The sequence below is a fragment of the Artibeus jamaicensis genome, unplaced genomic scaffold (assembly GCF_021234435.1).
Source record: "Artibeus jamaicensis isolate MK-2021 breed Jamaican fruit bat unplaced genomic scaffold, CSHL_Jam_final contig_685, whole genome shotgun sequence".
In the NCBI taxonomy this organism is placed as follows: Eukaryota; Metazoa; Chordata; class Mammalia; order Chiroptera; family Phyllostomidae; genus Artibeus; species Artibeus jamaicensis.
Genome location: NW_026521924.1, coordinates 17,110,959 through 17,128,533, shown reverse-complemented (window position 1 = coordinate 17,128,533; position 17,575 = coordinate 17,110,959). Strand labels below are relative to the sequence as shown.

The 17,575-nt window shown below is 42.9% G+C and overlaps 1 protein-coding gene across 10 annotated transcripts in view; it reads right to left on the bottom strand.

Annotated features, from left to right (window-relative positions):
* The window catches only part of RALY (RALY heterogeneous nuclear ribonucleoprotein), an 88,581-nt gene that overhangs the window by 11,854 nt on the left and 59,152 nt on the right, over positions 1-17,575 (bottom strand). The window contains exons 3-6 of one of the 10 annotated variants that reach the window (XM_053671316.1): positions 9,882-9,991; positions 9,248-9,411; positions 7,155-7,256; positions 6,885-6,998 (exon numbers count right to left, since the gene is read on the bottom strand). The exons of 4 other annotated variants lie outside the window; for them this stretch is intronic. The gene's annotated coding sequence lies outside the window, so the exon portion shown is untranslated. Of the gene's footprint in view, positions 1-6,884; positions 6,999-7,154; positions 7,257-9,247; positions 9,412-9,881; positions 9,992-13,135; positions 13,156-17,575 lie in introns of those variants that run through there. 5 more of the 10 variants (XM_037143245.2, XM_053671317.1, XM_053671318.1 and 2 more) reach the window with 5 other exon arrangements.

Sequence of the window (17,575 nt, the reverse complement as noted above, 5' to 3'; positions counted from 1 at the left end):
GGGACCTTAGTGAGCATTAAGTTTATATGCCCCCACTCTGAGGAACAAAAAGAAATGGAATTGGCCAGTGAGTAGTAGGGCCAAGAACCCTATGGGTCCTCTGACTTAGGTAAGTCTAGGGTCCTTATATTCCATTTTTCCTTTGGGCCAGGTACGAGACAAGCCCTCAGGACAATGAAGAGCTAAGAAGGGTCCATCTATATATGCTATGTTTGAGAAAGTCAGGGACTGGCTCCCAAGTCAGTATCTACACCTTTACCTGCTGGAAAAACAACTGCTGCAGAAAAGTTGGGTCCCTAAGCTAATTAATACCCACTAGGGACACTGACTTTGAAATGCAATTTACAGTTCAAAGGAATGGGCTAGCTTCTCCAGGCTAAGAGGAATAGAAGAAATTTGGCAAAAACAAGTCATTTATTTTTCCCAGCTGAAACATTTTACACTGAAGCTATGTTTTAGAAGACAAGAGTTAAGCCTAAATATGGGGTTAAGTGACAAGACTTTGTAAAGGTAGAAAAGCCTTAAAAGGTAACTCCACTCCTGAAGTTTAGGTAAATGACACCCCAAGAGGGCCATCCCAGTAAGAATAGCTTCTAATTACTGAACACCAACAATGAGTCAGAGCATTTACATAACTCTCATTAGTTAATTCTCACAACAGCCCCAAGGAGGTATTTTAGATAAGGACACAGAGGCTCAGAGAGGCAAAATAACTGATTAATAGAACAAAGCCAGAACTGGAACCCAATCTAACTCTAAAGACCTATGCATAGAGATACCTTTGGTACTTATTCCCATGGTAAGACTGTGTCACCCTGAGCTAGTCACACCCTCTCCTCGATCCTCACTCCTTCCCCTTTTATACAGGATTTTAAGTGAACAAAGACAGTTTTTATATCCTTGATCCTGACATTGTTGGTCCCATTTTATAGATAAAAAAGCTGAGGATCAGCAAAGATAAATGACTTATTTAAGGCCACCCAGCCAGTGAAAAAAGTAACCAGGGGACTTGAATCTAGGCTTCTTGTTCAACACTCTATAAGCCCCTGTCTCAGAAAGTCAACTCCACCAGCTCTGTAAATACTCCCCAACACTGGATCTTTTTTCTTGAAATGGTCATTTCAAAAGAGGAGTCACTACTCTTGGTCCTAAAGTTTCCTCTTCATCATCATCACCACTGCCACCACCACCACCATGCACACACAGTGCTATTTAGAGGCTCTGTCTGGGCCAGTCCTGTTGGACACCTCTGTCCTTACTTTCCAGCATAGGGATGAATGTCACCATCAGCCTGTGACTAGACCTCTGCCCTTAAATAACCCTGGGGACATTTGGACAGTTTTAAAGGAAAATAGTTATCAGAGAGGAGAAGGCTATTTTTGAAGAAAGCAAAGCAATTAAACTGATCAGTGCCCAGGGCCTCCTTGGTCCAGAGGCTCCTGCTTACCTAGAGGCCGGGGATGACAGAACATCTATTAATCTCATTAAACTCTCTAGGCCCCAGCTCATTAGCAATGCCAAAATAATCATTACTGGCCAGACAGGACTAATTTTCCAAGGAGTGCTCTTTAGATCCTGACTGTTCTGGCTTCCATAAGAAACCCCAGCTTGAGCATTCTGAACAGTGAGGGATCCTGGGATAAGTGAGAGTGTAAGGGGTACAGGTTACAGGCCTAGGAAGCCTGGACCTGGCTAGTCTACTGTTACTAGTCACATGACCTGCAACGTCACATAATTTCTCTGAGCCTTATTATCTTTATTCTGAAGACAGAAATAATCTTCCTGACAATCTTTCAGCTCTGATATGAAAATCAAATAGGCTAATCCATGTGCAAGTGTTGTTTCATCTGTAATATGCTATATGAAAGAACAGCAGTTTCATACCTATTTCTTTTATAACCCAACTCCTTTCCTCTTCATTCATTCAACAAACATTCTTACATATTCTCACCTGTGCTGGCACTGTGAAGACGCTGTGTAAACAATGCTCATGGGCCTTGTCCTCCATCTGCTTTTCAAGAAAGCCATCTCCTCTTCACTGTTTTTTGTGGGGTTTTTTTTAGGATTTTATTTTCTTTATTTTTAGAGAGGGTGAAGGGAGGGAAAGAAACACCAATGTGTGGTTGCCTCTTGTGGTCCCCCTACTGGGGACCTGGCCTGCAACCCAGGCATGTGCCCTGACTGGGAATCAAACTGGCAACTCAGTTTGGTTCACAGGCTGGCACTCAATCCACTGAGCCATACCAGCCAGGGCATGACTGTTTCTTAATAACAAAGAAAAAATGCACCTGTCTCAGGTGCATTTGTCAGAAACAGCACAGGTTCTGGAGTAAGACATGACTGAGTTCCAATCCCAGCCCTACTGTTTATGAGATAACCTTGGACATGTCCTTTAACCTAACTGGGTGCCTCAAATGCCTGAATTACAAAATGGAAATTATACCAACCTCCCAGGATTAGGGCAAGGATTAGAGATAAAGTGTGTAAAGTGCCCAATATAGTGGCTGGGATCGGCACATATTTATCTAAGGAACTCAAATGCCCTATACATACCCTTGGAAAACAAAGCCCCAATTTCCTTTACCCATGTTGTCTCACAATACTCCACATTTCACCTGAAAATAAGGGAGCCAGGATAAGGGGGTCAATGCATGATCTCTTCCTTGTCCTAGTATTTGAAGCCAAATCCAGAAACTTCATAAAGGTGCTCCCCTCCCAATGCCTGTCAAATCAGACATGTATGGGATGGGAGAGGAAAGAACACTATGTGGGAGGAGTCCCAGGCCTTGCTGAGCCACAGACTCAATCTTCAGCGATATCATGAGTTCTCTTGTCCTATACTACATAACACTGGTATCAATACCTGGTATGCCCAAGGGGAGACCTCAAGGCAGAAACAGAAGGTAGAGCTGGGGCCTTAGTCATCTCTCCCCACAGTGTGGTCTGCATGTACATACCCTGCCTTCCCTGTACCTTGCACCCTAACTCTACCCCTGACTATGGCCTTAAGCTGAGGCTTAGCATCTATGACAAGCGGCCCTTATAGCTATGGGGGAAAAGGTAACAAGGAATGGATAGGTGCAGTTTTGGGCCTACAATCCCTAATACTGAGTTAGAGACCCACAATGATCGTCAACCTCTTTTTTTCTTTTTGGCCAAAGAAGTCACCTAAACACCCACCTATCCATTCAATCGTAATTACAGACCTCCAAACACTTACTGGGCCAAGGCCAGGTGTTAATGAACAAGTAAACTGTTCATTCATTCACCCAGCTGTTGGTCTGGTACCTGATCTCAAGGAACACCCAGTCCAGCCAGGGACACTCACCCCAGCCACAAAGGCAATGTGACCTGAGCAAGGAATCCACTGCCCAGAAGCAGCCCAGTGCAAAACAGCCTAAGATATCAGAGCACCGACAGAAGCATCACAGAAGGCTTTACAAAAAGAGAGAATGTTTAAGATGAATTCCCACTGAATAGTGACATAGGGAAAGGCAACTGTGGGCAAGAGGAACCGCAGGAACAATGTACAAAAGCACGCCCCTTTCTTCTCTTTGCTACTTCTATTCTGCCCTTCCTCTTGGTTTATTGAAATATGAGCATTTCTTCAGTGCTTTCTCTTCTTCACTTGATAGCGGCATACTAATTCTTGTCTTGAGGGAGAACAAAAGGGAACACATACTTTAATATATGGCAACTGTATGCCAGGCACTGTGTTGGAAACTTTATGGGCATACCCACACAGGATCCTGATCACAACCTAATGAGAAATAAGTAATATCATCTTTATTTTACAGATGAAGAAACTGAGGCTCAGAGAGAGCCCTAATAATTTGCCTGGTCATATGAAGTGGCGTGTTAAGGTAAAGGAACCCCAAACTTGTCTAGTTCCAAAGCCTGTGATCTCACTTCACAAAATTCCTCCCACTAACCCCTCCCCCTCCAACAGAAGACTGGTCCTAGCTTTGCTACTGATTTGCAACATGATCTTGGGTTCTGGAACATGTGACCACAAAGGGTTCTTCCAGGGTTTAATATATGATCGTGATTATGATTATCAACATTTATTTACGTGCCAGGAACTGCACTGTCTCCTGCTTTGAGGTAGGTGATGGTATGTATTATGCCCCTTTCACATATGAGGAAACTAAGGGTTGGAGTTTAGTCCTACACAAGCCAGGTAATGCTGGAGCTGTGACCAGTCTGGATGAGACCACAGCTGGTGCCCTTAACCTTGCCCCCAAGTGGCTTCGTGCTAAGCATCCCCTGTACCTTCTAGGAGGAGGTCAGCTTCTAATACTTTCTGATCCTTTAGTTATAAAAACTCATGGGACCTTGCTAAGAGCATACTCTCAACTCCAAGGGCCGATAAGTATTGGCTGTGAGCCTGGGGGATGGCCCCCCTTCCCATGCCTTAAGGGCTGGCTCCTCACTGTGATAATGTGGCAAGATTAGTCACTGCTTGCTGTTGGTTGATTATAGCTATTCTTTTCTGTAAATGAAGTTTAAAAGTCATCAAAGGGTTTGTCAGCTGTGACTTATGAGCCTCTTTCCCGCAGGGAAGTCAGGCAGTGACAAATGCCCCTCTCGTTCTACCATCCATTACGAGTCGGAAGGTGCCATGTTCCAATTACTGGAGACCCTGATGGAGCTCACGGAAAACCCTGCTCCAGGCTGCAGCCATTACTCAGGCCTGGCAGGGCTGCCAGCAGAGCTGCCCTAGGCTCAGGCCCCACTGGGTAAGAATGGAGTAAGAGCATGTTTCTGACTTTGTAAGCCAGCTCCCCCCACCCCTTACTTGTATTACCTCTGGTGGGTTTAGTGTAGACACATTTCACAAACGAGTAAAACCATGGGCACCACGTAGGCTGTCTCAAAGGTACCCAGGTTCAAAACTGCCTAAGACAAACAGACATGAGGAAGTAAGACCATGCTGCCAAGTGGAGTAGCTGAAAATACGATGCTCAAGAGGGAGGGGAGAGGATAAAGTACCTTGGATGTTCAGAGAAAGTAGAGACTGAAAGAACCCTTAGAGATCGTATTCAATTACACCAGTACTCAATACCGATTATGTCAAGCCCTGTCCAGCTAAATGCTGGGGAACCTAAGATGAATAAAACATAGTCACTGACACTGAGGATAGATGAGATAATTATGGTATAAAGACTTGCCCAAGGTCTCAAAACAAGTTAGGGTCAGTAAGGGAATGAGAAAGCAGGTCTCCAGACCTCTAGGAGAGAAAGTGAAATGACAGGCAACTTTCCTGTGTGTCAGGCTCTTTACACAGAACATGGCACAATAGTTAACAGAGCCAGCTCTCATTCAAATCCCACATACACAATTATAGGTTTAACTTCTGGCAAGTCCCTTAACCTATCCAAGTCCAAAAAAAATGGGGATGATAACAAAACTTATTTCAGAACTGTGGTAAGGATTAAGTAAGATAATATACGTACAATGAATGCACAGAGGCAAGCTCATAGTAAGTATCCCAAAATATTATTCATCATCATGTAATTCCAGGTATTATTAATCTTATTTTACAGACAAGACTGAAGCCTTTTCACTCTGTCACACTAAACAAACCAATACTCCTCAACACTATTTACCATTTAGGGTAAAGGACTGTTTTTTTGTTTGTTTTGCTTTTTAAACCTTCAATCCATTATGGACAGACACAATTGTAAAATACGATAAACATGTCAAATTACTATAAAAGTTTCTAAGCACTTACTTTCAATTTACATACTTATCACAAACCAGCAAGTTTGGGAACTTGTATCATTTGATGAGCTACACTATGAGTAACACAGCTCTAAGCCATTCACCTACCTCATCAAATTCTATGAAAACCAAAGCAAAAAAAAAAAAAAAACAGAAGGAAGAGAGAGAATTAAGTTTCAAGGAATTTCAAGTCCTTTAGCCTGATTTCTTTTTAACTCTGGTGTTTTTATAAAAACTTACCTCATCTTTTTCCTTTTCACTTCCCTCCAGAAAGAGAGAAGAGTAGGTAAATAGGCCAAGTATGAGTTCAAGAATTTGTCACCAGCCCTGGCTGGTGTGGCTCAGTAGATTGAGTGCCAGCCTGTGAAGCAAAGGATTGCCAGTTCAATTCCCAGTCAGGGAACATGCCTGGCTGCAGGCCAGGTCCCCAGTAGGGGGTGTGGGAGAGGCAACCACACATTGATGTTTCTCTCTTTCCCTCTAAAAATAAATAAAACCTTTAAAAAAATGCCACCAAATACTTCAGGTAATCTGCTCTAGGGCATGCCATATCCTTAAAGAACGACCTAGGTTTAACAGGGATTGAACAACATTCCTGAGGGTGGGGGGTCTGACAGGAAGGTATATTCCTATAGAAATTGGTACTCCTGGATCTTCTCTCCATACATCAGAGGATGTAAAGAAACCAGCCAGGAAGAGAAGGCATGACCTTTTCTTTTGGTATTTCTAGTGTTCAGTCTTTTATCATGGCTGTCTATAAAGCAGTCTTCTTGCTCCTTCCACGGAGTTTCTTAAGAATAAGATGGGCATCAGATTCACACCTGAATGCCACTGTTCACCCAAGAGTGTGACTGGCTAGGGCAAATGAGTAGCTTTTAACCAATGTGCCAAACCACAGTAGTGCACCTTGAATCATCCAGGTGCATGGCCAAATATGTCCATATACAAAACTTCTGTCTGTTCTGACTGAGCTTATGGGGTGCTATCTTTCAGTACAACCCAGAGCTCAGCGTATATGATACAGTGCAGAGAAAAAGGTGAAACCTACTGCTGTGAACAGGACCTGCCATCAAGCAGGAGCTAAAGACCAAATGTTTGCTCCCATGTGACAGGCCATGTAATATGGTCAAGAGAGTAACCTCTGAAGCCAAAAAGCCTACCTTCTGCCACTGACATGGCACAGCTGTGTGATATGACCTCTGAAAGATCTTAAGTTCTTTATGCTTCAGTTGTATCTCCTATAAAATGGGGATAGTAGTACATCTCTAAGTTTCCTGAAGAACAAAATAATTTAATTCATGTAAATATTTAGAACAGTATCTGGTGTATGATAAAGTATGCAAACATTAGCTACTATTATTATTTCAATCTGTAAGAATTTTTCCTTGTGAGTATAAAAGGGAAGGTAGTAAGTTCTGTGTAACACTAACCTAGAGATGATGAACTGTGGTCAGGAAAAGAACACTGTCACTGTGGATTCAATAAAGTCTCTTCAAGTGTGTCACCAAACCTCTAGTATTTGGAAATGTGCCCTGAACATAAAAAGAACACGGAAGTAGGCAACTCATTAAGTGCTAATAAATAAATGAGTATCTAGAAAAAAGCAGCCCCCTGAGAATACAACTTGAAAAAAGCACAGGAAGAAGCCCCTAAGTGAAGGTACCCAGAGAGGACTTTGTGCCTGAGGACACAGAAGGCACACTGTGCTCCCCTTCTGGGCAGCGGGTCCCTAAATAACTGATATTATAAGAAACCTCTGTTTGCTCACTGTTCTGTGACTGATGAACATCCTCATTCTGTGGCTACTCTTTTCTGAATAAGGCTGCAGAGGCTGTGCCATGCTAGTGCATGTATTTTCCAGCCTACATTACAGGAAGCAAGGGACTCTCTGAGGAACAGAGAGGGAGGCCTAAGCACTCCCATGATGGGCCTCACCATAACTAAAAGTAGTACTAGGGTATTATCAGCTTTGGAGTCCTGCTTACCTGTGGAGCCTGGGGCCCAACTCCCACACCTACTAGCAGTGTGAACTTAGGCACTTCACTTTTCTGTGGTTCTAGGCTCCCCATCTGTAAAATGGGGGTAAAAGTCTCCCCCTGCCTTGCCCACTTGCAGTGCAGGTTGTTGCGAGGGTCAAAGGAGATAATATATAGAGCTTGCCGTTACCCAGATGCGCTATATACACGTGGACAGGAGTACTCCCCAGGATGGATAGCTGCTGCAGATCTTCCTAGACAGAGGCACCAGGCAAGAAGCCAGTAGGCTGGAAGCAGGGGCGGGGGAAGGTTTGCAGCTTGGCACTGCAGCCAAGCACTGTGCCCCTCAGGTGTAAGGGGCACAATTGATTACAGTCCTTTTGTGTGAAATCAGTGTTTTCCTCATTACAACAATCCTCCTTGAAAACATCCAAATGCCACCCCTCACAGCCCCACAAAGGCTGAATCCTGCACAAAGCATATGCATTGGCATATATATTTAATTTCCCACATTCAGACAAGTGAAGGGAAGAAGCTGATCTCTCTCCAGGATTCAAACCTAAACATAACTTAGGGCTCAGCTCCAAGACTCACCCCACATACCGTATGTTTGGCCCAAAGGGGACCAAGAATAACATGAGTCACAACCACTCTGCCTTTGTCCCTCTGGTAACATTAACTCCACAATCATTACTAAGCATCTGCCTCTTGAGTGACCAAGTAAGTCTGTCCCTTTCACCTCCTGTTTAAGACCCATCAGCAGCTTCCTGCCATGATTTTCTTTAATGTGTCTTACAAACCCCTTCTTGAGTTAAGACAACCATATCCATACACAACAATCCTCTGAGGAATTGTAAGTCAAATACTTTACAGATGAGTAAACCCTAGTGCAGAGAGGCAAAGTCAGTTGCCCAAGGTTACACAGTGAATGAATCAATGTGAACTCAGTTGTTCCTGGAACAGCTGAGTATCAGACTCCAAAGTATGGATCTGACCCCAACTTTTCTTGGACTAGTGTGTATGTGCACGCACGGGGATGGGACACGCTGTGTGGCTCGGGTGAGCCTTCCTTTCAGGGATCTGCTTAGACACTGGTCATAAGTTTAGGTGGTCATTTAAGCTTTTCCCAATTTCTCACTAACACGAATAATAGCATCTGAGGGAAAGTTTACTCTAAACATTAAATTATTTCCTTAGGACAGATTCCCGGAAATGAAATTACTGTGTCAAAATGTATAAATATTTTTATAGTTCTTAAGATATAGACTGTGTAATTGCTTTTCAAAAGTGCTGTACCAATTTACATTGCTATCACCAATGAATTCCAGTTTCGTAGCAACCTCACCAGAACCATGTATTATCATATAGTGTGGGGGTGGGAATGTTAATTAGCAGGGAGAAAGCAAATCCTGGTTGTGTTTTCATATATATGGTATCCCGTGTTTACTAATTTGAGTCTACAGTTTTGAATGCCACAAAGAAGTTACTTCGAATAATATGCTGGAAAATTTACTTATTTATTTATCCACAAATAATTTATTGAGTACCTGTTATGGCCAAAGTGACCATACAAAGTATAAAAATGAACGAGGTACAATCCTGTCCCGGAGGAGTAGGTAGTCCAGTGGTAGAGATCTCAGGGAAACCAAAACCTGTGTTTCTTCTGGATGGGGCTGTGACAGGAACACTTGGGAACCTAGAGGCACGTCACCTACCGAAGGGACAGGAGAGGAGTCGTCAAGTTCTGACCTTGTCCAGTGGGATGAAGTGAGCCCACACACAGATAACATTTAGAAAAGGGGAAATAACATGAGCAAAGTTGTGATAGCTGGACAGTAGTTGGGCTTGGATGTAACCTGGATGACACAGAAGATGAGAACAGAGAGCCTGGCAAAGGCCAGACCGAAAAGGGCCTGGTGGGTCACCGAAGAGCCTAAAGTTCATAGGAGTTATGATCCACTCCTAAGTCACTTCCAGGACAGTGCTCAGTGAGGGGGTACTCATAAGTTCCTACAGCACTTGAAAGTCTGAACCACACAAGTCAACACCCAGAGTATCCTGGCTGTGTTGGCTCCCTTTATGTGGTAGGCTTTTCTCACCAAGCAGCCTAGAACTTTGGGGGATTGTTCACATCACCTAACACATTGCTAGGCACATGGCAGAAGCTCCAGTGGTACTCACAGATCGATTAATTGGAGGTACTCCGTGCCAATCTCAGCAGATGCTCAGTCACTGCTTCTCTTGGCAGACTGTCCTAGTTCAGAAAGCTACCTCCCCCCTTCTTGCTCATTCTGCCAAAAGAAAAAAGTGCCTGAGTACAAGAAGCTATGAAGTGGTAACTAAGGAACATACTGGGTGGCCATGGGGGAGGCCTGAGGGATATAAATCCTTCCCCATAATATGTTCCTCAAGCCAAGGTCTCACTAGCCCTACCAGCAATTTAGGAACACCACCACCTCCCTCCCATAAAAATAACACTGTGATGTTAAAAAAAAAATCTCCTGTGAGTAGCTGCTGACCTTCTCTAAGGTATTACTACTTTCTACATTAGTAATAGCTGCTTTAATGCTGACAAGGATATTAATAAGATGATTATTTCAACAATTAATATAAAAGCAAGTCATTCTTACCTTCCTTCTTCTGTATCATCTCCCCTCCTAGACTGACTGACTGCATTCCTTCAGGGCAAGGACCGCAATTTATTTCATCTTGGCATTAAACCCTGCCTTTCAAAATAGGTCCTGAACCAGGACAGGAGCTCAGGGGGTATCGGCTAAACACCATGTACCCCTGTCCCCTAATCCTTTTTTTTAAAAGATTTTGTTTTATTTATTTTTAGGGGGAGGGAAAGGGAGAGAGAGAGGAATAAAAACCTCAATGTGCAGTTGCCTCTCGCATGCCCTGCACTGGGGACCTGGCTTGCAACCTAGACTTGTGCGCTGACTGGGAATCGAACCAGTGACCCTTTAGTTTGCAGGCTGGTGCTCAGTCCACTGAGCCACACTAGCCAGGGCCCATCCATTCTTTTTAAGAAACAAAGAGGCAGGCTGTACAGATAACAATACAGGAGAGACTTAGGAAAGAAAGGAGGCATCTTTGCAAGGGCCCAATATACCCCAGCCTTTAGAAAAGACTGTTTTATAATATATAAATGAACATTATGATTCATTAATCAATTATATGGTAAGTATATAACTAAGGCTATTATTTTTCATTCTTACAACTCTTTGAGCTAAGAACTGTATCATGGTCATGGTGGCCCTCTCTGAAGCCCTTTTAGGATACTGACTCTAGAATCAGACTGTTCAAGTTCAAATTCCAGCTCTACCATGTACCAGATGTATGATGCTAGCTAAATAATTTAACCTCCATGTGCCTCAGTTTTTCTCATTTATAAAATGGGAATATTACAGTACCTTTCCCACAAGATTGTTGTGAGAATTCAATGAGATAATGTACCGGGGTAAGCTCAGCATCCAGGAATTTCCTAAACGTATTGGCCCCATTCAATAGGTGGCTCCAAATATCACACTCTTACCAGTGAGTGAGGTTAGGACAGAGGTTGCTTGCATCAGTAAAACAGAGCCAGAACCAATTTCTGACTTAGTGATGGAGGCTGGATGCAAGTTTTCTAAGTACAAATGGTGTGATGCCCTAGTAAAAACTCTTCAGGAAAGCCTGAATCCGTCACTCCCTCCCCTACGAACCCTGATGTCCTCCATAGACCTCTGTCACAGCATTTATTTGTTGAATGTTCATATTCATACACCTGTCTCTCCCCATCAGACTCTTAACAACTTGAAGGCAGAGATTCTTTTATTAATTTTTGCAATCCCAGCCACCAACATTGCCCTGGCAACCAGTAGATGCTGTGAATTTCAGCTAACATAGAAAAGAATCCTAGGTGGAATTGTTTCGGTAGTTTCTTGGTGTTCCTGACATGGCGACTCCTTTACAGTGAACTCTGTAACTAGTGTTTATGAGATGAGCCCAAGTTCCTTACCCATTAGCTTGTGCCCTGGACTGAAGGACAGGCAAGACAGTGATGAGAGGGGAAACCAAATGAGAGGCAGAGTGAGAAGCTGGGGAACACTGGTGTCTTTGTTCAGTAGACTATAGGGAGCAGAGAGGCTCAAAGAGGTTGAATTTAGAGCCCAGAAACTGCTGAATCTGGGCTTTCTGTGGTGGGGAAGATGTACGAGATCTTTACCAAGCAGAGAACAGCAAAGACTAGAAACCATTGGCCTTGTCAGTAATTAAAAAGCAAGGCAGACCCAGCACTCCCTCTCTGAGTTATCTGGTGACCCTGAGACAGGCCCAACCACTGGGCCCCACCATGCTAGCTTAATGGAAAGAACACTGATAAAGAGTTAGAAGACCTGAAGTTCATTCCTGAGAATGTACTAACTATTTAATTGATAAACATTTCTTGAGAATTTACTATGTCAGGCACCTGTAATACAGCAATGAACACACTGCTAATTTGCTGTCAGACACTGGCCATGTCACCACACCTTCTCTGAGGCTTAGTGTCCTCATACGACACACAGAAGATAAACTCTATGTCACAGGATGGTTCTGAGAATCAGATGTGTTTTGTTTGGAAGCTACTACGGAAAAAATTGGCTGAAAGTTGGATTGATTGACCCTGGGCCCAAGTCTTCTTGTGGATCTATCTCATCAAAACAACATAATAAAGGTATTTTAGATTATAAAAAAAGAGATAGGCTGGAATAAACTTTTAAAATACTAATACAGTATGGTCATATAGCAAGTAAAGCAGTTCCAATCTGTTCAGTTGTAAATGTGAGGAAAAGTTATATATGAATACCTTGTCAGCACTTGTTTTGTATCATTAAATGAGAAAATAGAAATATTTCTGTGTTCTTCAAAAACAAAGTCTACTTAAAACTTTGTAAATGCAAAGGTAATATTTTTACTAGATCTGAACTAGAAGGCTTAGTAAAATTCAAGGCTAGCTCTCACCAAATGCCAAGGACAACCCCCTCTGTCAGGGTCTAAATAGAAATCCAGTTGCACATTCCTACCCATTGAATTTAATGATGGAAGATGGTGATAGAGGACTTAGAATTGTATGGGTTAGTGGCACCTTTCCAGACACTGAGCTAATTACCCAACCCCTGGTCCTTCAATTGTTTGGAAACATTTGGTGTCCATTAAGCCTCTTTTCCCTCATTTTCCTGTTTTCTGGGATAAACACATCAAAACAGAAAGCTTGACTCTCTCAACAATGTTCTCTGATTAGTGGTTTGCAGAATGGCTCTGTAATTTTATGATTTGCTGGCTAGAAATGGAAGAATGGTGGCATGCAAATGGTGCTGTGGCCCAAGAGGGAGTGAGGCACACTGAACTCCAGACTTGGTTCTTCTGTGCACTGCCTCTATTAATTTGGCTATACACCTTAGTTGCCTCACCTAGAAAATGGAGAAACTGGACCACATCAGTGCTGCATGAACTCTTTGCAGAAGATGAGTGCTCCTCAAGATGTTCCTAAGAGTTCCTCAGAAAAGAGGCTCTGAGGTCAAATAAAGACAGGAAACTTAGTATACTCTAACCTCCCACCCCCTCCCCAAATCACATGAACACTAAAGGATTTAAGAAGTCAGTAACAAAGAAATGTACCTGGCATTATTCAATCTGACTTTTCCCAGATTATTAACAACTCTTCTGACGAAGACACACTGGAACAGATCTCTAGGGTCCCTAATCAGCTCAAACCCACTGTGATTTGGATCAGAAGCACTGAGCTAGTGCCTGGAGCACCCCTGCTTCCCACTAACCCAGTTCTCTTAACCCAGTGAGGTCCTTAAACAATACTCCGGCCAACAGGAATTTATTACATGTAGTCCATTTTATTGTAGTGAGAGTAGTCTTCTCCAACTCAGAATGTAAGACATTTAAAACACTGAGGGGAAAACCTACAGTTACTAAGCTCTTAATACTTGTTCTATACTGTGCCAGCATTTTTCCTACATTATATCAGTCCTCACACAACCATAAGAATATTATCTTCCTATTATAGAGAAGAAAACTGAGGCTTGGAGAGGCTAAATAACTTGCCAATGGTTATATAGCTAAAAAATGGTAAGCACCAGATTCCAAACTCAGGACTACTTATCTCTCAAATCTTAGTTCTGCCTGGGGCTCTGCCACCTTGATTAACTTTTCCTGGTCTCAAATGTCAAGTGGGAACAGTAATTCTCACACTGCTTCCCACACAGAGTTGCTCTAACATTCAAAGGCAATAACAGGTATGAAAGAGCTCTGTAAGGTATAAAGATGTGAATACACAGGGCATTTGAAACTTTGTGAATAAATGTTGATAGTCCCTTTCATAGTTTATAAGGTACTTCAGGTTCTTGTAGGCTTCCCATCATGGAAGTCAACTGTCTTTATCCCAGTCACCATCCTCAAACAGTGCTTCTTAAAATTTTCCAGTTAGGATTTTGGGTAAACAGGAAACATGTGGGTTTTTCAGTATCAGTAATGATTTTCAGTATCAGTAATCAGTAATGATTACTCTTTAGGCTGTTGTCAGTCACGTTCAACAACTAATCTGCTTTGGGAGTCGAGGAAATGCAGAAGAGTGGACAGGAGCCAGGTAGAAGGCCTGCAGATAGATGACAGGCCAGACTGGCTGTGGAGTGAGACTCCTGAACTTCATCTTGGAACATGCCTTGGACAGCAGGTCCTAGAATCCTTAGTATGAAATCTATCCAGAAGGGGGAAAAAAAATCTATCTAGGAGACCAATAGGAGTTGTGGGGAATAGGGTGAGCCAGCTTCACTTTGCTCTGGGATAAAAAATACCTGGGCAGGGGACTAGGTAGCAACAGATGAGTCTAGGGCTTTCAACTCATCCTTTACTCCCGCCTGGGAACACAGCCTCATGATCCACAATGCTGTGGCCATCTGCTCCCTTCAGCTTCTGGCAGACTGAGACTAAAAACAACAGCAAAACATTCTTGGAACCAGGCCCTGGCTGGGGACAGAGGAATAAATACCGAGAGTCCTTGCTATTAAGGAAGGCATTGCACCAGAGAGTCTCTTATACAGCAAAGTCTCTGCCTCATAGAGTATTATTCAAGACTTGTACAAAGTAAATTGATCCAAAGGAGCCTACATTCTATGACTTAACACCTGTTTGCTGTCAGGACCTCTGGATTCTGGCATGAATAGTTCAGTGACTCTGGGCAAATTACTGTCCGTGGACCTCAGTTTACCCATCTGTAAAGAAGGTTCTGTCTATGTCACAAGTTGCTATGTGCAGTCAGTGAGATAATGGTTGAGACAGCACTCTGTAAATGGCATGAGATGGGATAGCAAGAGCTAATGCAGCATGGGGACACATGGTCTTACAAGTTCAGAGCCCAGTCTGGGAGAGACTTAAAATAAGCTCCCTTTCTTTCCCTGTAGCCAACCAGGTCTCCTTTTTTCACACTGGAGATGTTCTTTGCATTTCTAATGTAGGCAAAAAGAAATATGTTCATTCAAGTAGGGGAAAGAGAGGTTGCCATCTGTCACCTTTTCAAAATTTGTTTGAACCACTGTACTGCAAGAGAGCACAGGATTTGGATTTACAATCCTAACTTGTTAATCAAAAGCTGAAAAACTGTGAATAAGCCTCAACCTCCCTATATTTCCTCATCTATAAACTGGGAAATTTCCTAAATCTTACAATTACAGATAAAATTCATTAGTTGATTTTGGAAAAGTGTTTTGTAACCCACAAAAGGCCTCACAAAATACTAGTCATGACAAAGTTCTCATTCCATCAGCTCATGAATCACACAGAACAGTAGTTATCACCATTTGACAGGTGGGATCATCAAAGCCCAGAGAAAATACTGATAGTAACGTACAGCTCAACTCTTGACTTCCTCCAGCAGAGGTAATTATTCCTTTGATTTATTATAGGAGTTGTTTATTAGTTTGTTTGCCTCATTAAACTGACAGATCTCTGAAGGGAGAGGACTGCATATATCTTACGCATTTCTGTACTCCAATGCCCAGCATGGCACACCTAAAAGATGTTAAATGATGACTAACATATTGGTAGCACAAACACATCTAGAACCCAGAAATTTTAATGCCAGCCTAGGATTATTACATACAGAGAAAATGGATCAGACCTCATAGATTTGACTTGTCTTAACCTCTCACATCTTCCACAATTCCTCCACTTCAGCAAGACTCAACTTTTCATTCCTATGGAGTCTCTGCATCTTTGTTGGTGCTGATCCCTCAGCCTTGAACACTGCTCACTGGCCCCTTTGCCAAGCTAATAATTCCTATTTACACCTCAGGCCTTTCTAATCTCCCCTAATACTGGGGCTCCCCCATATCTGTTTTATTTGTCATAGAATCCTGGCACTCAGAATGTATCAAAAGTATCTACTGAAGGCTGAACAATATATTGGATCTGGAAATCCAAGGGTGATGCAGGAGAAAATATTCCTGGTCTCAAAGTCAGGAGGCCTGACTGGTTCTAATACTAGCACCACCACTGCTGTGCCCGGTGATCCTGGGCAAGTCCCAGTTGTCTGGACTATCTATAAATGAGTTATCATCTATGAATGATCTCGAAAGGTCCTTTCAGCACTGACAGTATATGGGACTTGGACTCACGGTAAGTCATATGGGTGAGGAACTCCTGAAACCAGCTGCATGCTCCACATATGGGAAAACCCAACATCCAAACCCCGCGAACAACATCAGGCACATCAGACTCTGCTATCAGCAGCCTCCCAACCTATTGGTTTACTTAATTCCTCCTGATGAAGTACCAAGAAGAAATTGTAGGTGAGCAGCAGAGCATTTTAATGAGTCCAGAGCCTAATGAATCTCTTCCTTCCTGTGTCAATTAGAATTTCAAAGCTAGGATCCCCAAGGACCAATTTATTGGGAACAGAGAGAAACCTTTTGTTCATCAGCTGCTGCCTGAGCTACCTGCCTTGGCCCTGTATGTCTGGTATGTAACAATCCTGCTGACTCAGATATTTCACCTGGTCAGATAGAGACTGGTATAGGAGGCTCCTTGCACAACATTTCTGGAGCCTGAACTTGGGGAAGAAAAGGAGGGGCTCAGGGCATTTGGAGGGTGTGGGGTGGTCAGAGAATCAGAGCAGCCCAGACTAATGCTACCTCCTGAAGATACTTGTCTTCAATGAGATATTCCATTCACCCAGCTAAGTATCAGTATCAGGTACGACACCTATTTACCTAAGCTATTTTGAAATCTCACAACCCCAAAATAAGTATCAACAGCACTATTTTATAAACAGAGAAACGAAGGCTCTAAGAGGTAAAATAAGAATTAGCCTAAGGAATACAATTAGTAATTGGCAAGCAGGGACTTGAATTCATGTCTGTGTAATTCCAGAGACTGGGCTCTTATTATCAAACCATAGCAGCCTTTTCCAGGAGCTGATACAAGGCCAGAAGCTGTGGTCCTGAACAGCACAGATAGCCTATGGGTAGCCACAGCTATGTTGGACACTTGCCGCCAGCACACCGCTTTTCTTTTTTGCCCAGGCACAAGAAAGGGTGGCTAAGCATTGCTGGTGCTCCCATTCAGTGGGTTTTGTAATCCCCCTTATTCCCCAGGACATAATCTGAGCAGACACAACCCCTAAGCTCTACCCCAGAAATCTTTTGATTTATTTGATTTGCAATTAGTTGCCGGTTTTTGATCTAATGGCTTCCAGGCACCTCGTTCTCTGTCTGGGTCCTTTCCAAGTCACTGAGGGCCAGACCAGTTGCTGCTGCTTTGTCATCCAACTAGAAACATTTTCTCCTGTAAGAAGGTAAGCAAGTCAAGTTTCCAAGGGGTTCTGGAATAGAAATTTAGGGCTA